The sequence below is a fragment of the Kogia breviceps genome, chromosome 17, assembly GCF_026419965.1.
Source record: "Kogia breviceps isolate mKogBre1 chromosome 17, mKogBre1 haplotype 1, whole genome shotgun sequence".
In the NCBI taxonomy this organism is placed as follows: domain Eukaryota; kingdom Metazoa; phylum Chordata; class Mammalia; order Artiodactyla; family Physeteridae; genus Kogia; species Kogia breviceps.
The window spans coordinates 15,305,184-15,331,302 of record NC_081326.1 but is presented as its reverse complement, the minus strand read 5'-3'; the positions used below and the strand labels follow the sequence as shown (position 1 = coordinate 15,331,302).

At 37.1% G+C, this 26,119-nt stretch overlaps 1 protein-coding gene across 11 annotated transcripts in view; it reads left to right on the top strand.

Annotated features, from left to right (window-relative positions):
* The window catches only part of EYA1 (EYA transcriptional coactivator and phosphatase 1), a 328,133-nt gene that overhangs the window by 111,586 nt on the left and 190,428 nt on the right, over nucleotides 1–26,119 (top strand). Inside the window, exon 1 of one of the 11 annotated variants that reach the window (XM_067017285.1) lies at nucleotides 21,004–21,121. The exons of 9 other annotated variants lie outside the window; for them this stretch is intronic. The gene's annotated coding sequence lies outside the window, so the exon portion shown is untranslated. Of the gene's footprint in view, nucleotides 1–21,003; nucleotides 21,122–26,119 lie in introns of those variants that run through there. One more of the 11 variants, XM_067017281.1, reaches the window with a different exon arrangement.

The window sequence follows — 26,119 nt, the reverse complement described above, 5'->3', positions numbered from 1 at the left end:
AGATAGCAAGATAGATATATCTTTTAGGCAGTCAAAACTAGGGGCCAAGGGACGTAGGAGATAGAGTGAAGCAGGGTTTCTCAATCTAGGAATTATTAACCTTTGAGACTGATAAGCCTTTGTTGTAGAGCACTGTCCGGTACCTTGTAGAATGATTAGCAGCATCCCTGGGGTCTTCCTTCTAGAAGCCAATAGTACTTCCCAGCTGTGACAACCAGAAATGTGTCCAGACATTGACACACTGCCCCGAGGGGAAAAATTGTCCCCGGTTGAGAACCACTGAACTAAAGATATAAAATTATGTCTGTCTGATGTTTATTGAATTTTTAATGTGAGTATGAATAACTGGGAATATTTCCGAATACAGATACTGATTCAGTAGGTCTGGAGAAGGCCTGAGATCCTGCATTTCTAACAAGATCTTAGATGATGCTGAGGCTGCCAGTCCAAGAACCACGCTTCGAGTGCAACGTTTTGTTTTGTTTTTTTTTTAAGTTAGAGTATAGTTGCTTTACAGTGCTGTGTTAGTTTCTGCTGTACAGTGAAGTGAATCAACTCTATGTATACATATATCCCCTCCCACTTGGACCTCCCTCTCACCCCTCCATCCCATCTAGGTCACCACAGAGCACCGAGCTGAGCTGAAATCTTCAGAATGGATGAGGACTGCTCTGGAAGGCTATAGAGAGCAGTGGTTTTCACTTTGCAAATGTGGGCTTTAAGGGAGTTATGAATTAGGCTTCCTAATGATGGTTTTCTTTCATTTTCTTCCTTTTATTTTAAAAATTGCTCTTTTTCTTTTACATCTCAAATATTTTTATTAGAGGAGCATTGTACTCTTTGCCTCTGGATCAGAGTCCTAGCAGAAGACAGAATTCCACCCAGATAATGCAAATGAAGGGCATTTAATAAAGGAGCTGTTGACACAGATGTAGGCAAGGTTAAGGAAACCGATAAGGCATAGTGAGGCGCCAAGAGACTGACAGCACTGGGGTGTCCAAAGAGCGCTGGCACCGTGGAGGAGGGGAGGTTGAGGAAGAGCTGTGGTCCTGGAGGGATGCAGCCCCCTGGGAGAACCACGGCGCTAAGCAGGAGGGAGAAGGGAAGAAATACCCCTCCCTCCCTCTCTCTCTTCTAGCCCTCTGAGCATCCTCCCGATGCTGACTATTGGCCAAGTCCCATTGAAGCCCATCGGATGGGAGCTTGGGTGATATAGTCTGTAGAGATCAGCCTGCTGAGGCGAGAGAGGGTGGAGAAGAGCAGAGAATGGGTCTGGAGTGAGGAGGAGTCATACAGAGAATAACTAATATACACTCCACATAGATATGAAATATGTGTACTCAAGCAATGTGTGTTTGTCATTATCTCCATATTTTGATATCAAGTATATTCTCCAATATATAGGGGTTAACCATAGATCCTGCTATGATGATCATAGAGACTTGTCTTGTTTGTAATGACTCTGGCTTTAATAGGAAAATGTTACCAAAAGTGGAACAGAGCTCAGCTGTCTTTGGATCTACTTTTGTTGCTGAACATAACAGCAAGGATCCCCAGTGCTTCTCTGTCCGATTGATGGAAGCATGAAGCCAGTGAAACTAAAGAAGCAGAGTGTGTGTGTGTGTGTGTGTGTGTGTGTGTGTGTGTATGTACCAGGCAAAGCAGAATTCTTTGGTGAGAGGAAGGCTCAATTAAAAAATGTTGGGGGCTTCCCTGGTGACGCAGTGGTTGAGACTCCGCCTGCCGATGCAGGGGACACGGGTTTGTGCCCCGGTCCAGGAGGATCCCACATGCTGCAGAGTGGCTGGGCCCATGAGCCATGGCTGCTGAGCCTGCGCGTCCGGAGCCTGTGCTCCGCGACGGGAGAGGTCACAACAGTGAGAGGCCCGCGTACCGAGAAAAAAAAAAAAAAAAAAAAAAGGGATTTTGATTTGTGACATGAAGATTGTTTTATAGTCTGCATATTTGCAGTAAATTTCCAATGCAATAAAATAAATGGCATGCCAAATTTTGTGCATAGGTGTTTATGGGCATTTTATCTTGGGGAAATGGTTCGTGCCTTTCATTGGATTCCCAAAGGAGTTCATGCCCCCCAAAAGGTTAAGAGCAATTGGTATAAGTAAAATGAGAAGTAGAGCTAGGATAATGCACTGCGCATGTGGAAGGCACTCAAATACTTGCTGAATATCCAGGGGTTCTGGGACTCGATCATGCAGGAGTTTGGGCAGTTCCTGTTGGAGAGCTGGGCTGCTGGCCCAGAGCGGCACCTGCAGCGGTCATCACCTCCACCATACAGGTGCTGGAGACTCCTTAGAAGGGCGTTCCAGAACACACTTGTATTGACATTGTAAAGATAATCGTTTTGACTTTTTCCTCCTTTTTGATTCTGCTCTACTTCTGAACCTCCAAACAACTGCCTTCACAAGTTTTTTCTGTTTTGCTCCTTCACTCATTTTGTAGAATTGAACCTTGGCACTTTCACCTATGACGCTGGCTTTGGATGACAATTCTCTTTTCTCAACCTGACTCTGCTGCTTCACACGAGTCTATCTCAGACCCTCTAATTCAGTCCTGGAGTCCCCTTCCCTAGCACGGTCCCCAGAAGATATTCCTAGCAGGCTTTGTGTTCAGGACAGCAGAAATAGAGGAGAATGCAGAGAGAGGTGACCTTGAAATCAAGATGGCGGTAGGTAACAGAGTCAAGAAAACAGGGACCACGGTAATGACTTGAAAAGATCCCCATGAAGTTGGCCAATTTGGTCATTAGTGACCATACCCAAAGCAGTTTTAAACAGGATGTTGGGGATGGAAGCCATGCTTCTTTTTAACGTTTTATTATGGAATATTTCAAGTACAACATGATAAGCCCCCATGTATCCATTACTCAGGTTTAATATGATCAACTCATGGCCTTTTTTTTTTTTTTTTTTTGCGGTACGCGGGTCTCTCACTGTTGTGGCCTCTCCCGTTGCGGAGCACAGGCTCCGGACGCGCAGGCTCAGCGCCCATGGCTCACGGGCCCAGCCGCTCCGCGGCATGTGGGATCCTCCCGCACCGGGGCACGAACCCGTGTCCCCTGCATCGGCAGGCGGACCCTCAACCGCTGCGCCACCAGGGAAGCCCCATGGCCTTTTTTCATATATACCTCCATCCACAACCCCCTGTACTATTTTGAAACAAATTTAAGCCATCATATTATTTGATCCCTAAATATTTCAGCATGTACCATTAAATGATAAGATCAGTTAAAAATGTATAATTATCATACTGTCAATACACCTAAAATCAATGAATAATAATTTATTTAATCAAAAATCCAATTAATGCTAACATATAATTGCCATTTTCCACAATTTGCATGAATGTCATAAATTACTTTCTAAAAGTTTGTTTCAATCAAAAAACATCCTTGAATTGAGGATTTTTTTGCTATTATTAAAATCTATGTGTACTTCCCCTCCCTCCATTTATGTCTTGTTAAAAGAAATTCGTCATTTGTTCTGTAGAGTTTGTCACAGTCTGGATGTTGCTGGTTCCATCCCTATGCTGTATTTAATTTTATTTTAATTAATTTTTTATTTTAAAAACATCTTTATTGGAATATAATTGCTTTACAATTTTTTAATTGATATTTTTAAACTGAAATATAGTTGATGTACAATATTATGTTAGTTTCAGGTTTACAGCATAATGATTTGACATTTGCATACGTTATGAAATTATGACCACAATGAGTCTAGTAACCACACATAGTTGTTACAATATTATTGACTACATTCCTTATGCTATCTAAATAAATCCCCATGATTTATTTATTTCATAACTGAAAGTTTGTGCCTCTGAATCCCCTTCATCTATTTTGCCCTCTCCCAACCCCTCCCTCTGGCAACTACCCATTTGTTCTCTTTATCTGTGAGCCTGTTTTTATTTTGTTTTGTTTGTTTGTTTGTTTCTCTTTTTTTGTTTTTAGATTTCACATGTAAGTGAGATCACAGAGTATTTATCTTTCTCTGTCTGAGTTATTTCACTTAGGCTAGTACTCTGTAGATCCAACCATGTTGTTGCAAATGTCAAGACTTAATTTTTAATGGCTGAATAATATTCCAATATATGTATAAATACCACATCTTTTTAAAAATCTATTCACCTGTTGATGAACACTTAGGTTGCTTCCATATTTTGGCTGTTGTAAATAATACTGCAATGTACACAGAGGTGCATTTATTTATCTTTTCAAATTCGTGTTTTTGTTTTCTTTGGGATAATACCCAGAAGTGGAATTGTTTGATCATATGGTAGTTCTATTTTTAACTTTTTGAGACATCTTCAGACTGGTTTCCATAGTGGCTGCACCAATTTACATTCCCACCAACAGTGCATGAGGGTTCCCTTTTCTCCACATAATCACTAATACTTGTTGTTTGTTGTCTTTTTGATAATAGCCATTCTGACAGGTGTGAGTTGGTATCTCATTTTGATTTTGATTTGTATTTCACAGTTGATTAGTGATGTTCAGCCTCTTTTCATGGGTCTGTTGGCCATCTGTATGTCTTCTTTGGGAAAAAAAATATGTCTATTCAGGTCCTCTGCATATTTTTTTAATTGTGTTGTTTGTTTTTTGATGTTGAGTTTATGAGTACTTTGTATATTTTGGATATTAACTCCTTATAGGATATACCATTTGCAAATGTCTTCTCCCATTCAGTATGCTGCCTTTTTGTTTAGTTGATAGTTTCCTTCAGTGTGCAAAAGCTTTTTCTTTTGATGTAGTCCCATTTGTTTATTTTGCTTTTGTTGCCCTTGCCTGAGAAGACAGATCCTCCAAAATATTGCTAAGACCAGATGTCAAAGAGGATACTGCCTATGTTTTCTTTTTCTTTCTCATTATCTATTAGTTACTTTTCTTTCTTTTTTTTTTTAATAGATCTTTATTGGAGTATAATTGCTTCACAGTACCATGTTAGTTTCTGTTGCACAACACAGTGAATCAGCCATATGCATACACATGTACCAGTATCCCATCCCTCTTGAACCTCCCTTCTATCCTCCCTATCCCACCCCTCTAGGTCTTCACAAAGCACTCAGCTGATCTCCCTGTGCTATGCTGCTGTTTCCCACCAGCCAACTATTTTACATTCAGTAGTGTATATATGTTGATGCTACTCACTTCACCCCAGCTTTGCCCTCCCACCCCAAGTCATCAAGTCCATTCTCTATGTCTGCCTCTTTATTCCTGCCTTGCAACTAGGTTCATCAGCACCATTTTTTTTTAGATTCCATATATATACATTAGCATACAGTATTTGTTTTTCTCTTTCAGACTTACTTCACTCTGTATGACAGACTCTAGGTCCATCCACCTCACTACAAATAACTCAATTTCGTTTCTTTTTATGGCTGAGCAATATTCCATTGTATATATGTGCCACATCTTCTTTATCCATTCATCTGTCGATGGACATTTAAGTTGGTTCTGTGTCCTGGCTATTGTAAATAGTGCTGCAGTGAACATTGTGGTACATGTCTCTTTTTGAATTATGGTTTTCTCAGGGTATATGCCCAGTAGTGGGATTGCTGGGTCATATGGTAATTCTATTTTTAGTTTTTTAAGGAACCTCCATACTGTTTTCCATGGTGGTTGTATCAATATACATTCCCACCAACAGTGTGGGAGGGTTCCCTTTTCACCACACCCTTTCTAGCATTTATTGTTTCTAGATTTTTGATAATGGCCATTCTGACCGGCATGAGGTGATACCTCATTGTAGTTTTGATTAGCATTCCTCAAATAATTAGTGATGTTGAGTATCTTTTCAGGTGCCTCTCAGCCATCTGTATGTCTTACTTCGTGAAATGCCTATTTAAGTCTTTCGTCCATTTTTTAACTGGATTGTTTGTTTTTTAGATATTGAGCTCCATGAGCTGTTTGTATATTTTGGAGATTAATCCACTGACTGTTATTTCATTTGCAAATATTTTCTCCCATTCTGAGGCTTGTCTTTTTGTCTTGTTTATGGTTTCCTTTGCTTTGCAAAAGCTTTTAAGTTTAATTAAGTCCCATTTGTTTATTTTTGTTTTTATTTCTGTTACACTAGGAGACGGGTCAAAAAAGATCTTGCTGTGGTTTATGTCAGAGTGTTTTTCCTGTTTTCCTCTAAAAGTTTTATAGTGTCTGGTCTTACATTTAAGTCTTGAATCCATTTGGAGTTTATTTTTGTGTATGGTGTTATGTAGTGTTCTAATTTCATTCTTTTACATGTAGCTGTCCAGTTTTCCCAGCATCACTTATTGAAGAGGCTGTCTTTTCTCCATTGTATGTTCTTGCCTCCTTTGTCATAAATTGGGTGCCCATACGTGCATGGATTTTTCTCTGGGCATTCTATCCTGTACCATTAATCTTTATTTCTGTTTTTGTGCCAGTACCATACTGTCTTGATACTGTAGCTTTGTGCTATAGTTTGAAGTTGGGTAGCCTGATTCCTCCAACTCTGTTTTTCTTTCTCAAGATTGCTTTGGCTATTCAGTGTCTTTTGTGCTTCCATACGAATTGTAAGATTTTTTGTTCTCATTCTGTGAAGAATGCCATTGGTAGTTTGATAGGGATTGCACTGAATCTGTAGAATGCTTTGGGTATTATAGTCATTTTCACAATATTGATTCTTCCAATCCAAGAACATGGTACATTTCTCCATCTGTTTATGTCATCTCTGATTTCTCTCAGTGTTTTATAGTTTACTGAGTACAAGTCTTTCGCCTCCTTAGGCAGGTTTATTCCTAGGTATTTTATTCTTTTTGTTGCAGTGGTAAATGGGAGTGTTTCCTGAATTTATCTTTCTGATATTTTGTTGTTGGTGTATAGGAATGCCAGAGATTTCTGTGCATTAATTTTGTATCCTGCAACCTTACCAAATTCATTGATTAGTTCTAGTAGTCTTCTGGTGGCATCTTTAGGATTTTCTATGTGTAGTATCATGTCATCGGCAAATAGTGAGAGTTTTACTTCTTCTTTTCCAATTTGTATTCCTGTTATTTCTTTTTCTTCTCTGATTGCTGTGGCTAGGACTTCCAAAACTATGTTGAATAAGAATGGTGAGAGTGGACATCCTTGTCTTGTTCCTGATCCTAGTGGAAATGGTTTCAGTTTTTCACCATTGAGTATGATGCTTGCTGTGGGTTTGTCATATATGACTTTTATTATGTTGAGGTAGGTTCCCTCTATGCCCATTTTCTGGAGAGTTTTTTAATCATAAATATGTGTTGAATATTGTCAAAAGCTTTCACTGCATCTATTGAGATGATCATATGGTTTTTGTTCCTTAATTTGTTAATACGGAGTATCACATTGATCGATTTGCATATATTGAAGAATCCTTGCATACCTGGGATAATTCCCACTTGATCATGGCGTATGATCCTTTTAATGTGCTTTTGGATTCTTTTTGCTAGTATTTTGTTCAGGATATTTGCATCTATGTTCATTAGTGGTATTGGTCTATAATTTTCTTTTTTTTGTTATATCTTTTTCTGGTTTTGGTATCAGGGTGATGGTGGCTTCATAGAATGAATTTGGGAGTGTTTCTCCCTCTGTAATTTTTTGGAAGAGTTTGAGAAGACTAGGTGTTAGCTCTTCCCTCAATGTTTGATAGAATTTGCCTGTGAATCCATCTGGTCCTGGACATTTGTTTGTTGGAAGATTTTTAATTACTGTTTCAATTTCATTACTTGTGATAAGTCTGTTTATATATTCTAATTCTTCCTGGTTCAGTCTTGGAAAATTGTACCTTTCCAAGAATTTGTCCATTTCTTCGTGGTTGTCCATTTTATTGGCATATAGTTATTTTTTAGTAGTCTCTTATAATCCTTTGAATTTCTGCAGTGTCAGTTGTGATTTCTCCTTTTTCATTTCTAATTTTATTGATTTGCATCCTCTCCCTCTTTTTCTTGATGAGTCTGGCTAATGGTTTATCAATTTTGTTTATCTTCTCAAAGAAGCAACTTTTAGTTTTATTGATCTTTGCTATTGTTTTCTTCATTTCTATTTCATTTATTTCTGCTCTGATCTTTATGATTTCTTTCCTTCTACTGACTTTGGGTTTTCTTTGTTCTTCTTTCTCTAGTTGTTTTAAGTGTAGGATTAGATTGTTTATTTGGGATTTTTCTTGTTTCTTGAGGTGAGATTGAATTGCTATAAACTTCCCTCTTAGAACTGTTTTGCTGCATCCCATAGGTTTTGGGTCATCATGTTTGCGTTGTCATTTGTTTCTATGTATTTTTTTATTTCTTCTTTGATTTATTCAGTGATCTCTTGGTTATTTAGTAGTGCACTGTTTAGCCTCCATGTATTTGTGTTTTTTACAGTTTATTTCCTGTAATTGATTTCCAATCTCATAGCATTGTGGTCAAAAAAGATGCTTGATACGATTTCAATTTTCTTAAATTTTCCGAGGCTTGATTTGTGACCCAAGATGTGATCTATCCTGGAGAATGTTCCATGTGCACTTGAGAAGAAAGTCTATTCTGCTACTTTTGGGTGGAATGTTCTATAAATATCAGTTAGACCTATCTGGTCTAGTGTGTCATTTAAAGCTCGTGTTTCCTTATTTATTTTCTGTTTGGGTGATCTGTCCATTGGTGTAAGTGGGGTGTTAAAGTCACCTACTATTATTGTGTTATTGTTGATTTCTCCTTTCATGGTTGTTAGCATTTGCTTTATGTATTGTGGTGCTCCTATGTTGGGTGCATAAACATTTATAAATGTTATATCTTCTTCTTGGATTGATCCTTTGATCATTATGTTGTGTCCCTCCTTACCTCTTGTAACAGTCTTTATTTTAAAGTCTATTGTATCTGATATGAGTATTGCTACTCCAGCTTTCTTTTGCTTTTCATTTTCATGGAATATCTTTTTCCATCCCCTCACTTTCAGTCTGTATGTGTCCCTAGGTCTGAAGTGGGTCTCTTGTAGCCAGCATATATATGGGTCTTGTTTTTGTATCCCTTCAGCCAGTCTGTGTCCTTTGGTTGGGGCATTTAATCCATTTACATTCAAGGTTATTGTCAATATGTATGTTCCTATTACCTTTTTCTTAATTGTTTTGGGTTTGTTTTTGTGGGCCTTTTTCTTCTCTTGTGTTTCCCTTTTAGAGAAATTTCTTTACCATTTGTTGTAAATCTGGTTTGGTGGTGCTGAATTCTCTTAGCTTTTTTTTGTCTGAAAAGCTTTTGACTTCTCCAGTGAATCTGAATGAGATCCTTGCTGGGTAGAGTAATCTTGGTCATAGGTTTTTCTCTTTCATCACTTTAAGTATATCCTGCCACTCCCTGCTGGCCTGCAGAGTTTCCACTGAAAAATCAGCTGATAACCTTCTGGGGATTCCTTTATATGTTATATTTTTGTTTTTCCCTTGCTGCTTTTAATATTTTTTTTCTGTGAATTTAATTTTTGTTAGTTTGATTAATATGTGTCTTGGTGTGTTTTTCCTAGGGTTTATCCTGTATGGGACTCTCTGTGCTTCCTGGACTTTGGTGACTATTTCCTTTGCCATGTTAGGGAAGTTTTTCACTATAATCTTTTCAAATATTTTCTCACACCCTTTCTTTCTCTCTTCTTCTTCTGGGACACCTATGATTTGAATGTTGGTGATTTAGTGTTGTCCCAGAGGTCTCTGAATTGTCTTCAATTCTTTTCATTCTTTTTTCTTTATTCTGCTCCTCAGCAGTTATTTCCACCATTTTGTCTTCCAGCTCACTTATTCATTCTTCTGTCTCCATTATTCTGTTTTTGATTCCTTCCAGTGTAATTTTCATTTCAGTTATTGTGTTGTTCATCTCTGCTTGTTTGTTTTTTAGTTCTTCTATATCTTGGTTAAACATTTCTTGTATTTTCTCAATATGTGCTTCCATTCTATTTCTGAGATTCTGGATCATCTTTACTGTCATTACTCTGAATTCTTTTTCAGGTGGATTGCCTATTTCCTATTCATTTATTTGGTCTTGTAGGTTTTTACCTTGCTCCTTCATCTGTGACATATTTTTTTGCTGTCTCATTTTTAAAAATTTTTTTGGTGTGGGATTGTGTTTCTGTTTTACTGGTTGTTTGGCCTGAGGCTTCCAGCAATGTAGTTTGTAGGCTATTGGGTAGAGCTGGGTCTTGGTGCTGAGATGAGGAACTCTGTGATACCTCACTCTGATGAATATTCCCTGGGGTCTGAGGTTCTCTGTTAGTCCAGTGGTTTGGTCTCAGAGCTCCCATTGCAGGAGCTTCCACCTGATCCTGAGCTCGCAAATCAAGATCCTGCAAGCCACATGGGGTGGCAAAAAAAAAAAAAAAAAGAAGAAGAAGAAAGTAAGAAAGAAAATTAGACTAGGAAGCTAACAGATATGTTAGAAGGAATGTAAAAATAAAATTATAGATGAATCAACAACTGCAAAGTACATCAGTACCACAATAGTAAAAAAGCGAAAGAGGGAAAAGAAAAAAAAAGAAAAAAAATGGAGGGGTTGGAAATGCCTTGGCTGTGGAGAGTGGGGCCTAAGCAAGGGCGAGATTTGGGTGGTGGGTGGTGCCAATGCTCAGGACCGGAAAAGGCCCTGGAGGCTGTGGGGGGTGGGGCTTAGGCTCAAGGAAGAGAAGGGGCCCAGGCATACCCCCCACCCCTGGTCTTAGAGGGCAGGGGACCTCACCTGAGATCCTAGCAGGCTTCCTGGGCTCAAGTGGGTGGGGCAAACGCCCTCCTCTCCTGCTCCTCACGTCTGGTGTCTGGGAGGGCCCCTCCTGCCTGCCTCATCTGATCTCTCTGGCCTCCCTCTGATGCCTGCGGGACCAATGAGGGAGTGGGAAGTGGGGGCCTTGGAGAGCAGGGGACTGGCCTGGGAGCTCAACAGGTTCCCTGTGTCCGAGTGGGTGGGGCAATCGCCCTCTGCTCCTGTAGGGCCCCTCCCGCCTGCCTCTCCTGATCTCTCCACCCTCCCTCCTATGCCCTCAAAGACCCACGTAGCCTGGGTGGGGGTTTGGAGGGCAGGGGATTGGCCTTGGAGCACAGCAGGCTCCCCGTGTGGGTGCAGCAATTGCCCTCTGCTCCTCTCCCACTCCTCCCGAGGGCCCCTCCTGCCTGCCTCTCCTGATCTCCCTGGCCTCCCTCCAATGCCCCCAGAACCCCTGTGGCCTGGATGGGGCTTTGGAAGGCGGGGGGAACTGGCTTGGGAACTCAGCAGGCTCCATGGCCTCAGTGGGCCAGGCGATCACCCTCCACTCCTCTCCTGCTCTTCCTGGAGAGTCCCTCCCACCTGCCTCTCCTGATCTCCCTGGTCTCAGGGGTGCTGATCTTGTCTGGCCTCCACTTCTCCTCCCCACTCTGTCCCCCTACATCCTACCGGTTCACATTGGGGTTCCTCCTGTTTCTTTGGGGGTTAGAGTCCCCCACCAGCAGCCGGCAGGTGCCCTAGCTGTGGGGAGATGCTAACTCCACGTCTTCCCACACCGCCATCTTGACTCCTCTGCCTGTGTTTTCTTTTAGGACTTTTATTATTTCAGTCTAATATTTAAGTCTTTAATCCATTTTGAGTTTATTTTTGTATATTGTGTGAGAAAGTAGTCCAGTGTGATTCTTTTGCATGTAGCAATTCAGTTTTCCCTCCACTATTTATTGAAGAGGCTTTTTCCCATTGCATATTCTTTCCTCCCTTGTCGTAGATTAATTGATAATATAGGTGTGGTTTTATTTCTGGGCTCTCTATGCTGTTCCATTGATCTATGTATCTGTTTTAGTGCCAGTACCATATTGTTTTGATTATTGTAGCTTTACTAGTATAGTTTGAACCAGGGAGTGTGATACCTCCAGTTTTGTTCTTTCTCAAAATTGTTTTGTCTGTTTGGGGTCTTTTGTGTTTTTATACCAATTTTAGAATTATTTGTCTTAGTTATGTGAAACATGCCCTTGACATTTTGGTAGGGGTTGCAATGAAACTGTAGATTGCCTTGGGCAGCATGTTAATTTTAACAATATTAACTGTTCCAATCTATGAGCAGATTATATCTTTCCATCTGCTTTCCAGACTTCTGTTTCTTTCATCAGTGTCTTATAGTTTTCAGAGTACAAGTCTTTTACCTATTTTATTCTATTTATTCTTTTATTCTTTTTGAAGGCATTTTATTTTTTTGAAGTAATTGTAAATGGAATTGCTTTCTTAATTTCTCTTTCTAATAGTTTGTTATTAGTGTATAGAAATGTGACAGATTTCTGTATATTAATTTTGTATCCTAGAACTTCAGTGAAGTCATTTTTTAGTTCTAATAGTTTTTTGATAGTGTCTTTAGGATTTTCTATATATAGTATCATGTCATCTGCAAATAGTGACAGTTTTACTTTTTCCTTTCCGATTTGGATCCCTTCTATTTATTTATTTTTTCATGTCTGATTACTATGGCTAGGACTTTCAATACTTAGTTGAATAAAAGTGGTGAGAATGGACATTCATGTCTTGTTCCTGACCTTAGGGAAAATTCTTTCAGGTTTTCACTGTTCAGTATGATGTTGGCTGGGGGCTCATCATATATGGTCTTTATTATGTTGAGGTATGTTGCCTCTATACCTACTTTGTTGAGAGTTTTTATCATAAATGGATGTCGAATTTTGTCAAAAGACTTTCCCCCATCTATTGAGTGGATCAAGTGATTTTTATTCTTCAATTTGTTAATGTGGTATATCACATGGATTGATTTGCCAGTATTGAACCATCCTTACATCCCTGGGATAAATCCTACTTGTTCATGGTAGGATTGTTGCATTCAGTTTGCTAATACCTTATTGAAGAATCTACATCTACATCCATCAGTGACATTGGACTTTAATTTTTTTCCTGTGCTATGTTTATCAGGTGTTGGTATCAGAGCGATGCTGCTCTCATAGAATGAGTTTGGAAGCATTCCTCCTTCAATTTTTTGCAACAGTTTGAGAAGGATAGGTGTTAACTCTTCTTTAAATGTTTAGTAAAATTCACTTGTGAAGTCGTCTGGTCCTAGACTTTTGTTTGTTGGAAGTTGTGTGTTTCTAATTGAATTTCATTGCTAGTAATTGGTCTGTTCATATTTTCTATCTCTGTCTCTTTCTGTCTTGGTAGAATGTACATTTTTAGGAATTTGTTCATTTCTTCTCGGTTTTCCATTTTATTGATGTATAATTGTTCATGGTAATCTCATGTGGTCCTTTGCATTTCTGTGATGTCAGTTGCAACTTCTCCACTTTCACTTCTGATTATATTTGGGCCCTCTCTTTTTCTTGATGAATCTGGCTAAAGTTTTATCAATTTTATCTTTTCAAAGAAATAACGCTTAGTTTCACTGACCTTTTTAATTTATTTTATTTTATTTTTTGTCTCTATTTCACTTATTTCCACTCTGACCTTTAATATTACTTTCCCTCTACTAACTTTGGGTTTTGTTTGTCTTTTCCTAGTTCTTTTAGGTGTAAGGTTCAATTATTTACTTGAAATTTGTCTTGTTTTCTGGGGTTGGCTTGTAGTGTTACAGACTTTGCTATTCACAGTGTTTTTGCTATGTACCATAGATTTTGGAACCTGGTGTTTTCATTTTCATTTGTCTCCAAATATTTTTTAATTTCTTCTTTGATTTCTTCAGTGACCCATTGATTGTTTAGTAGCATATTGGTTTGTCTCTACACGTTTATGTTTTTTTTTGTGGTTTTTCTCTTGTGCAGTATATCCCCTACATATGAACGAGTTCCATTCTGAGAGCATGTTTATTAAGTCCAATTTGTTCGTAAGTCCAACAAAGTTAGCCTAGGTACCCAATTAACACAATCGTCTATATAGTACTGTACTATAGTACTGTAATCGGTTTATAATACTTTTCACACAAATAATACATAAAAAACCACAAAAAGTAAAGAAAACATTTTTAATCTTATAGTACAGTACCTTGAATAGTACAGTAGTACAGTACAAGAACCGGCATACAGGGGCTGGCATCGAGTGAACAGGCAAGAAGAGTTACGGACTGGAGGAGGGAGAGGAGGTGGGAGATGGTAGAGCTGAAGGATCATCAGCAATAGGAGATGGAGGGCAAGCAGCAATTTCACTCACATGTGATGTTGATGGCACAGGTTCTGGTTCCTTGCTGCATTCAATTCTATCTACCCTCTTGAAAAAACGATCCAGTGATGTCTGGGTAGGCTCTTTTTTTCTCATCATAGATAACACAATAGCATGGAATTGCATTCTGAATGGCTGTTGCAACCTTCATGTACTGTTCTATGTTCAGATCCTGTGCCTCAAAAACTAACAGTGCCTCCTCAGATAAAGAAAATCCCCTTACCATTTCCTACATCATGAATCTTTTTGGTTCTTGTTACTTCTTCTTCCTCTTGTCGCTCCACTCTCTCAATTATTTTCACTTTTGTTTCCATTGTTATTGCTTGGCGCTTCTTAGCAGCACCAGCTACATTGCCGCTGCTTTTACACTTGTTTCCAGACATCCTGGGTTTGAAATAAAGATACTGTACTACTGTACTCTATACAGTACTGTACATACACAAAAGCACAACCACTTGTAGAGGATGCACACACATGACAATGTATGCCAGACACATGAACTAACTTACATGATTGGAAATGTGAATGCACATTGTCATCTTTGAAAGTTTGCAACTTGAAATTTCATATGTAGGGGACTTACTGTAGTTAATTTCTAGTCTCATGCTGTTGTGGTTGGGACAGATGCTTGATATAATTTCAATCTTCTTAAATTTATTGAGACTTACTTTATGGCCTAGCATGTGATCTATCCTGGAGAATGTTACATGAATGCTTGAAAAGGATGTATATTCTGCTGTTTTTGTGTGGAATATTATATATATATATATATATATATATATATATAAAGTTCATCTGGTCTAATGTGTTATTTAAGGCCAGTGTTTCCTTATTGATTTTCTGTCTGCATAATCTGTTCATTGATGTAAGTGGTGTGTTAAAGTACCCTACTATTATTGTGTTACTATCAGCTCCTCCTTCTATGTTTTAATATTTGCTTTATGTATTTACATGCTTCTTTGTTGGGTGCACATATATTTGCAATCATATATTCTTGGATTGATTCTTTGGTTATTACATAATGTTCTTCTTTGTCTCTTGTTATGGTCTTTGTTCTAAAGTCTATTTTGTTTGTTATAAGTATTGCTACCCCAGATTCATTTTCATTGCATGGAATATCTCTTTCTATCCTCTCACTTTCTGTTTCCTTAGATCTGAAGTGAATCTCTTGTAGGCAGCATATATATGGGTCCTTTTTCTAAAAAATTCATTCAACCACTCTATATCTTTGATTAGAACATTTATTCCATTTACATTTAAAGTAGTCATCGATAGGTATGTACTTATTGCCATTTTGTTGATTGTTTTCTGGTTGTCATTCTTTTTTGTTCTTTTCTTCTTCTTTCGCACTTGCACTTTAAGAGTGGAGATTTTGCACATGCCCTTTAAGAGTGGAGTTGCTGTTTCCTATAGCCCTCTGGCTTTCCCAAACATAAGCCCTGCTGGTTTTCAAAACCAGGTATTCTGGGGCTCATCTTCCCAGTGCAGGATCCCTGGCCTGGGGAGTCCAATATGGAGCTCAGACCCCTTCCTCCTTGCTCCTTTGCAATTGATATTCTTCCTCTTTGTGGATTGCCAGCCTTGGGGTGTAGGTCCTGACTATATTCAATGTCTGCCCCTCCTACTGATCTCATTGTGGTTCTCTCTTTATGTCTTTAATTGTGGAAAATCTTTCTGCTAGTCTTTAGGTTTTTTTCATAGATAGTTGCTCTTAAGTAGTTGTAATTTTGGTTTGTCCGTGGGAGGAGATGAGTTCAGTGTCTTCTTACTCCATCATCTTGGCCACCTCCCCTATGCTGTATTTTAATATGTTCCTCTGTCAACTGTATTTCTTGTAAATTACCGTTGGATCTAAAGTTTTGATCAGGGGAAGCCATATTTTAAGAGTTGAGGAGTGAATGTGAGTTAAGAAAGTGAAGGCAGAAAAACTTGACTAGCTTTCCAGAATGTTGTGCAGTGACATGAAGGAAGGAAATAGTTTAATATGGGAAGTTCATACATGCTTATTGAATAAGGAGGGGAACGATCCAGATGGGAGAATTTAAGGTACAGGAAAGGTAGACATTTATGAAGAGAAAGCTTGAAAGTTATGGAGTTAGAATTTAGTGAGTGGCTTAGCATGGATTCATTTATTCACCTATTCCAGACTGTGTACTAGACATAGTGCTAGGTGCTGAGGAAATAAAGATAAAAACAGAACAAACCAAAAAAGACTTACCCTACATTCAAGGGCTTTATGTGCTAGGAGACAGAGATCACCATGTGAACTTACCCTACATTCAAGGGCTTTATGTGCTAGGAGACAGTGATCACCATGTGAACTAGTAGGGAATTAAGTGTTGATAACCACTTTGTAGGCACCTGTCCTGGGAACAGTGGGTGGCTCAGAGGAGAAAGGGGTCCAGTCTTTAATTCTGACTGGTCCACATTCTGTGTGTTAAAGAGATGGCTATGCAGACAAAGGTTGGAGAGGGGAGGAGAGAGTGAGGAGGAAAGTGAGGGTGAGAGTGGGGATGACTTAAGGAACCATTGTTCTAAATGGAATCTCTTGTTTAAAAAGAGAGAGACAGAGACAGAGACAGAGCTGGACTGGAATGGACAATGATTCAGAAAAGGAAATGCAATAATGAAAGAATAGTAAGTCCTGGAACAGGGGACCTATTTATAGCCATTTACCTTCTTGGAATGCCTGATATGATACCAGGTTGGCACCTCTATACTACTCTTATTTTTAATCCTAATTTTGTTCTGGATCCTAATTTTGGATCCTAATTTTGTTCTGGCATCTGGGAGTAGATGTTAATTAAAAATATGGATTCCTGGAGGTGGCTATGGCCAAGTGAAATAAGATAGAGTATATTTTTCTTTCATTTTCTAAACTTCTGAACCTTAAACATCATTTGATTCTCTCTTCCTTTACTTCACAATCTATCAGTTGATGTGTTTTGTCATTTTTACCTCTAAAAGCAGTGACTTTTAAACTTTTAAAACTGCAAACCACAGTTGGAAATATTTCCCATCACAATCCAGTACAAACACATTTGTATGTGTGAACATCTATATGCCTGAAAAAAATTCATAGAGTGATGTTGACCGTTATTAGGGGTGATGCCCTCTGATATTTTATTTTCTACTTCATTTTTCAAAAATGTTAATAGCAAGCCATTTATGTCACTTCAACACCCATTAATAGGTTCTGACAGTGGTTTGAAAAACACTATTCCCATATTTCTCCTTCCTCTCCATACTGGTACTTTTTATTAGCTCTATGATCTGCACCCAAAATCTCCTACTCTTTTTCCAAAATATTATTCTTTTTTAAATGTACATTTCTTATTAGGTCACTTTCTTTAACATAGAAGATTCCTGAATAGAGCAAAGTATGTTAGTCCTTCATAATCTGAACCCCATCACCATTTTCAACTTAACTTCACAGTGCTTTCTTTCTTTCCCAATCACTGTGCTCTAGCCAAATTAACTTATAATTTGTACCCCAACAAGAACAATTATTTTAAAAATTTCTTTAACGTTTGTTTTTAAACTTAAAAAAACCAAGTACGCAATTTAAGAAGTGAAACAATCCAAATATGTTTAAAGAAAGGGTGAATAACCTTTCCTCAATTCCCTTCCATTCCCATCATCTTGAAGTGACCAGTTGCTAACAGCTTGGGTTGTATGCTTTCTTAACTTTCTCCATCCTTTTCTAAATATATATATTATTTATTAGGTTCTGGTTTTATTTTCAAAAAATGGTATAGTATACAAAAAAGCAAATCTAACTTGCTTTTTTACTTGAAAATGTATATCCCTTCAGGTTTATAGATATAGCTCTATCTTATTCTTTTTAGAAGCAACATGCAATTTTTTAGAGTCCATGATCTATCCATATATTCCTCTGATGATCAAGTAGATGGTCAAGTAGATTCCATTTTACCTTTACCAAAACGATGCAGTAGAAGTTCTCATGTAGTAGTCTTTTTCTTCTTCTTCTTCTTCAATAGGATGCATTCTCAAAAGTTGAATTGTTGGTCACAGCATCTGCAAACTTCAGAGTTTGTTTTAATAAATACTACCGATTTATGCTTCCAAGATGTTGTGGCATTTTTTTTCTTCCACCATCATCATATGTGAATTTCCATTGCTTTACAACTCTACCAGCACTGTCTGTTATACCTTACACACCGATTTCTTTTTTAAATTTCTTTGGTTTGCCAGTAATGATGCATTTCTTTTTGTAAGTTATTGGCCATTTGGATTCCCTTCCCTGCCAATTTCCCACTCATATTCTTTGAACAATTTTCTATTGGATTACTTGTCTTTTTCTAATCAATATGTGGTGCTTTGATTATTTAGGATTATTAACCCAAGTTCTGTCCAACATTTTCCCAGTCTATTATCTTTGACTTTAGTTATGCTGTCTTTTGCTATATAATAATTTAAAACCTTTATGTAGTCAATTATGTTAATCTTTTCCTTTACACCTTTTGAGTTTCCTGTTTTGCCCAGGAAAATAATACTGAGTCAAAACTTGTACAATTGGTATCCTAGTTTTCTTTTTAAATGTTTTAAAAATAAGTTATGCTTGAATTATTAATCCATCTGGAATTAATTTTTATGTAGTGTACAAGCAAAATTGTACTTTTCTTCCAGCCAATTATACTTGCACTGTTTATTAAGTAAACTCTACTTTCTCCACTGAATTGAAATGTCACCTTTGTCATAAATTACTATCCATTTATACTTGGATTTATTTTTGGTCTTCCTTTTCTGTTTCACTAATTTCTGTGTTTATTCCTATGCCAAAAGCTCACCGTTTTAATTAAAGTAACCTGATAGTAACTTTTATTATCTGGAAAATCAAGTCCTGCCTTAGTCTTCAATTCAAAATTTTGAGGGATATTCTTGAACGTTTTAAAATTTCATATGACTTCTGAAGTAATTTTACCTAGATCATCACTCCCATTCAAGACACCTTGCTTTGAATTACATTATTATATATGTTAGGATGTAAAATTTTTTAGAATTTAGAATAGTAAGCCTCCCCATCTTTGAGCATGTTATGTTTACTCATCTGTTTGGTGTGTAACATTTAATGATAATATATTGCTTTCCTTATAAAACCCCACACCTTTCATGTTAAATTTGTTCTTTGTTATGTTGTCATTTTTGTTGCTATTTTGAATGAAATTTTTTATTTCAACCAGAGATTACTCACCCCTGCTATTTTCAGCTTATTATTATTAATAAACCCCAAACTTCATTTTGAATCTGAGTGAGAGCAAGGGTACCAATGGCAAGGAAAATCTTGCCTCTCACTGAGATCTGGGGAAGTAGGTCACAAACTGTGGTTCCCTGAGGGAACCATTTCCTGCAGATGGCTCAATCCTATCAACTCTGCATAACTTGGAGGGAACCTACACTGGTGGGCAGAATAATGCACAGCTCCTGAGGTTGGAGGAAAGACCATTAGTTGTTACAGGCCAACCTGGGAGAAGAGACTAACTCCCAATGCTTAATGCAGGGCAATGATTGGACAGCCTTCAAAAACATAAATATCATTGACATCCATTGTTCACTCATTTGGCTCTACTTGAGAGACCATAGTAGCCTGACTTGTATGGATGCTGAGGGAAAACAAAACCCATAGGCAGACAAAGGAAAACTATAATTTATTCAAGTGGGTCTCAGCCATCTTAGGGAAACCCAGAAAATTTGAAATGTTCAGATTCCAATGAAGTAAAGCTTTAATAATAAAGAAAAAAATATTAGAGTTGCATTTGGAGGATTGAAAAGACTTCTGAAACTAAAAGCTATTATTACTTTTTTTTTTTTTTTTTTTTTTTTAAGTTAAACTAAAAAAGAAAATGGCCACTTCTAGGTACCAAATCAGTGGTTAGAAAGATCAAGTGGGAGAAGAATCTCACAACATAGAACAAAAATAGATGGAAATTATGAGGTAAATTTTTACAAATTTTGCCATACATCAGAGATCTAATAAAGCAAAGGAGCTCATATGACATAGAATTCAGAAATATAAGGAAAAAATTCTAAAAATATAAGATGTTTATTGAAATGCAATTATAATGGGAGACTTAATAAATTTCCTTCAGAATTTGATAAATCTAGTAAATAAAAATAATAAACAAATAAATATATCATGTGAATTAAGTATAGTCTACAAGCATGAATTTATAGCTTTAAATTTATAGCTTTAAATGATTTTGTTCTGAAAAAAGTAGGAAAATACATTATTTAGTTGCAGTAATGAAAAAGTAACAAAATAAACAGAAAATACTGGGATGGTAGTAATTCATACAGACTGAAGTTAAAGAAATAAAAATAATGAAATTGAAGTCTGCTTTTTGAAAAGACTAATAAAATAGAGAAACTTTTGCTATGCCTGACTTTTTGAAAAGGGAGTTAAAACAAAGCTTTGCCACATTAACTATGAAGAGAGAACCACATATATGGAAGAAATAGGCTTAAGAAAACATTTGTTTTCTTGGTAAATCTAAACTAATACATTTGAAAAATTAGAAGAAATTAATGATTTTCCAGCAAAATATGAACTAAAAATATTGACTAAAGAAGAAACTAAGACCCTGAGAAGACCAAAAACCATAAAGCAGGTTAAAAAGATAAATAAAAGTTTGTATTTTAAAAAGCATTAGTACTTCCAAGGGCAACCAAGATGGAGTAAGCCCACTATAGCCTGTCTCTGCCACTGATTACAAGGGAAACTCTGCACAAAATACAACAAGTCACCATTTGGAACTCTGAAAAGTAAATAAAAGCAAGAAGGTTGGAAAGGAAGGTCAAAAGTTAAGAAGCGAATTACACAGGAGTGTGAGTCCCATTTTTTTTTCTCTTTTCTCTCATGGCTTTAACTTGAAGATCATCCCCCAGTCATGATTCTGTAGCTGCAGAGTTTTGGGAAACAAGAATGGAACCATCTCACCTTCCTGACAATAAAACCAGGAAAAGGAACCAATGACAGCCAAAGAGTGTGGAGGTAAAATCTTCAGGATTTTTTCCCTTTTTTCATCCCTCCCTCCCCTGACAGCAGCCCCAGTTGTGGAACTGTGGGAATAGAAGGTACAGATCACTAAAACTCAGAGAAACCCACTCTTTGTGTCCATAAGAACTGGGAAAACAGACCCCTGTAGTCTGAAAAGTGTGGGGTAAAGTCCCTGTTATTTTTTTTCCCTATTTTAATCTTTCTGTTACGACCACAGGCAAGCTCCAGTCAAGGAGCTGCAGCTGCAGTTCTGAGAGAAACTATCTTTTTAGTCAGAGGATAGATAAAAGAGGCCCCTGAGAGGTTTAGTGTGGTGGGATCCCAGAAAGGAAAAAGTTGGAAAAGGGGACTCCCTAATTCTGTGTATAAATGCAAGCATTCTGGGCTCACATCTGAGCTCAACATGCTTGAAACAGATCAAAAAGAACAAAACAAAGGCTTTGAGGATTGCACTACTAGATATACCACTGTCCAATTCCCAGACTAGCCCCTGAGTGGCTCACACATGTACCAAAGCAGCATAGCAAAAGCTTTGAAACCTAAACTGACATTGGGACCACCACCCAAGAAGGTGAGATAGAACTTTCAGTCTGAGACTAACCAGATTCCCTGTCTCCTAAAGCAACCAGAAAAAAAGAACAACATTCTCCTAGGACCCAGAGTTTCACAACATAATAATCAAAATGTCCAAGATAAAATTCAAAATTACCTGACATATAAAGAATAAGGAAAATGTGACCATTTCTCAAGGAAAAAAACAACCAGTAAATGCTAACTCTAAGTTGAGATATTGGAATAGTCAAAGATTTTAGAGAAGCTATTATACCTATGCTAGATGGGGTAAAAACAGTTGAAATGAATGGAAAGATTCTAAGAAGGAGAGGTAAGAGAAATTGTGCAGGAAAAAAAAAAAAATTGAAGAGGAAAGACACCAGACTAGGTGGCTCTGTCTTTAAAGAAATAATAATTCCTATAACTTTTAAATTGTTTCACATTAACACATTCACATTAACAAAAAGTTAATTTCTTCTATTCATTTTATGATTTGGCTTAACATTAATATCAAACCTAAATTTTGAAAAGGGCAAAATTGACCAATTTCATTAGTAAATGCAAGATTTTCAAATCTTTAAAGGAATTTCATTAGCAAATCAAATCTAATAGTGTACTAAAAGCATAATACACCATTACAAAGTCAAGTTTATTCCAGTAATTTAAGAATTGTTTAACATAAGGAAATCTAGTAACATATACGACAATACATCAAAATTTTAAAGGAGGAAAAACTGCTATGAATACATCACTAAATGCAAAAAAAATCATCTGGTAAATATAACAGCATTCAAATTATACATTCAATAATACTACAAAAAAATTAAGCATCTACTAGGGAAAAGATATATGTAAAATAATGCTAACTAAACAGAGGGATAGATTGGGAAATGCAGAGGATTGAATATTGACCTAGAGACCTTCATAGTTTCAAATTGAACTATTGGCATTACAATACAGAAGTCTGGTGGACACCACAAAGGAAAGAGACCAATTGAATAGAACCTTGTACCAAAGTCAGTTTCAAAAGAATTTTAATGTTAATCTGTCACTCATACATGGACCATCAGATATTTGGGGCATCAATTTTTTCTAGGTGTTAGTATCATTTGCTTGAGAACTTTTTCATAATTTTGATTTTTCTACCTTTAAAAGCCAAGCCCAACTGTTGATTTGAGCAACACTGTAGCACAAATGGACCTAACAGATATATATAGAACTTTCCACCCAAGCAGAAGTTTACCCATTCTTCTCAAGCATGTGAAGAACATTCTTCAGGATCGATCACATGTTAGGTTACAAAACAACTCTTAACAAATTTAACAAGATCAAAATTATTCAAAGAATCTTTTCTGACCATAATGGAATGAAACTAGAAGTTGATAACAATAAGAAAATGGGAAGACTCACAAATACATGGAAACCAAACAACACACTCTTAAATAACCTTTGGATCAATGAGGATATGTAAAGGTAATTTTAAAAGTATCTCAAGACAAAACAAAAACACTACATACCCAAAATTGTGGGATGCAGCAAAAGCAGTACTAAGAGGGAAATTTATAACAATAAATACCTACATTTTAAAAAAGCAAGATCTCAAATAAACAACCCAACTTGACATTGCATCTGTTTGTAGATAACATGATATCATATGTAGAAAACCCTAAAGACTTCACCAAAAACTGTTAGAACTAATATATTCAGTAAAGTTGAAGGATACAAAATCAACAGGCAAAAATCATTTGCATTCCCATACTCAAACAACAAGCTATCCAAAAAGGAAATTAAGAAGCAATCCATTCACAATAGCAACAAAAAGAATAAACTACTTAAGAGTAAACTGAACCAAAGAAGTAAAAGACTTGTATGCTGAAAATTATAAAATATTGGTGAGGGAAATTAAAGAAGACAGATAAGTGGAAGCCATCCCATGTTCATGAATTGGAAGCATTAATATTTTTAAAATGTCCATACTACTCAATGTGATCTACAGATTCAGTGAAACCCCTATCAAAATCCCAATGACGTTCTTTACAGAAATAGAAAAAACAATCCTAAAAATCATAGTTCATTTATATACTCAGTTTCAGTTATTTAAGATGAATAATTTCTGAAGAGCTAATGTACAGCAATGTGACTATAGTTAACAATACTGACTATATGGTGTATTTGAAATTTGCTAAGAGGGAGCCTTTGTTTTCATCACAAAATAAAAAAGAAAAGAAAATGGTAACTATGTGAGGTGATGGTGATCTTAATTAGCTTGATTGTGGTGATATTTCACAATGCATAAGTGTATGGAGAAATCAAGTCATACACCTTAGATATAAAAAAAATTTTCAGTTATACTTCAATAAAGATGGGAGGGGGGCAAGCCCAGTAACAAAACATGAAATTTCTAGATTGACCCCTTTGACAAGAGCTGTTTAAGTAATACAGAATCTGCTTTGCCAATTCACTTTCTGAAAATTTTGCCAAGTGCTCGTGGTTATATGCAGTGTGTTTAATACATCTCATTAAGGGGGATTTCTGATATGTTTCAGGTCTTAGTTAACCTGCATAACATGGAACTGGTTTTTTATTGTTGTTGTTAATAATTAATAGAAGAGAGAACACATAGCCTAACATGTTTACTCTGAAGCAGAGATTTAATAATGTAATTAAATATAATTTGCTATATTTTAAAATATAATATGTTCAAATAAGTAAAGAAGAAGATAAACAAGTAAGCCCTGTACTGATTTACTGAATGTTAAATCCTATCAGAATAAAAAAAGTAAAGAGATCATTAGAGTTTCCTGGCAGAGATGTCTCTTCCCCCATAAAAAAGGGCAGGGGAGGTAAGAGAAACTTTGTTGTTTTTCCTCTCTCCTTTTTTTTTTTTTTTTTTTTTGGATGTTTGTTGTTGCTTTTGTTGCTTAATTGTCTTGGTAAAGTCCTGAGGTGAACCAGGTTGGCAGGCATCCTGGTGCAGAGGGGTGAGGGGAGCCCAGAAGAGGAACACTCTACATCTTTTCGTCTACAGAGGGACTTGTGTGTAGGAACTGGCTGGCTTCCCAAATACCCAGGAACTAGCTGGGTGCTGTGAAGTTGCCAGCATGATGTTTAATAACCAAGACCACTCTGCATACGTCTTGACTTATATAATTCAGTTCATTTCCAAGATGATTTTGACCATAATTCTCATACTTATTAAGGTATACTTCCTCTGATCTGAGCTACAGTGCCAAGAAAGACCTGCTCACTTCCTCTCCCCAAACATGTGTGATAGGGCTTCAGCATCAGAGTGTCTTAGGAGCTCTGTATTTTTGTTTGTTTGTTTCATGTGGCATTAATTAGAAGATTGGATAATATTATCATTGTCTTTAGCTCCTATTCCTAAGTAGCTGGGATTGAAGCTAGCTAGAGATGATCAGTAGAGTCATTGTTCTGGAAAGGTCCTTTCCCCATCTCTCTCTGTATTAAATGATACATTAGCCATTATAATAGTGAACACCTTGTAAAATTCTTAATAGACAACTGAATAACTATGGTCATCCTCACTATCTAACTCATGTCCCCCTCCATTTTCTTTTTGCTATCGTCATAGCCAAGCTCTTTTATAGGAGTTGTATGTATTTGCTAACTCCATTTCCTGACTTGCCAGTCATTCCAGATACTTAGAGATTCTAGCTGTGATTGCCAGTGGCCTTTATATTGCAAATCTGGGACACTTTTCACCCTTGACCACTTCACTGTATGACCTTGAGGATCACTGACATCATGATGAAGTAGAAATTGTTCAGTCTTTGAAATGTGGCAGGACTAGGTTTGAATTACAGGTGTCTTAATTCCAGAGTGACCTTGAACAAGATATTTTACCTTTTTGGGTAGTTCAGTTTCCTTGACTAGAAGATGAGGACAATATAATGATAACTAACTTTTAGGATTATGGACAATGTGTGTAGGTTTAGCACAGTTCCTGGCATGTACTAGCTGTACAATACTCTTTCTTCCCTTCTTGAAACCTTGTCACATATTTATTAGTTCTTCCACTTCTCGGATTATTCTGCATCTGTGTTAAGGAATGGTGTTGCCATAGGCTTCTATGTTCTTCTCATTACACACTCACACTAAATGTTCTCTACTGCTCTCATGCTTTAACCACCAACATTGTTTCTAAGAATTCTCAAAAGTATGTTTCCAGCTCACATCTTATCCCCAAGATTTAGAACTGAAAATCTCCACCTGAATATCCCATAGGCACCTCTAACCTGGAGCATCCAAACTGAATGTATCACCTTCCGTGACACCTGTTCCTCTTTATTCTTGATCGCTTTGTAGGGTAGTGGACACGACCACTAGCTACACTATGAAACAAAGGTAGAACTTTGTGAGTCATTGGCATTGCTTCCCCTCAACTCTACCATCATATAAATCATTCAGTTCCAATAATAT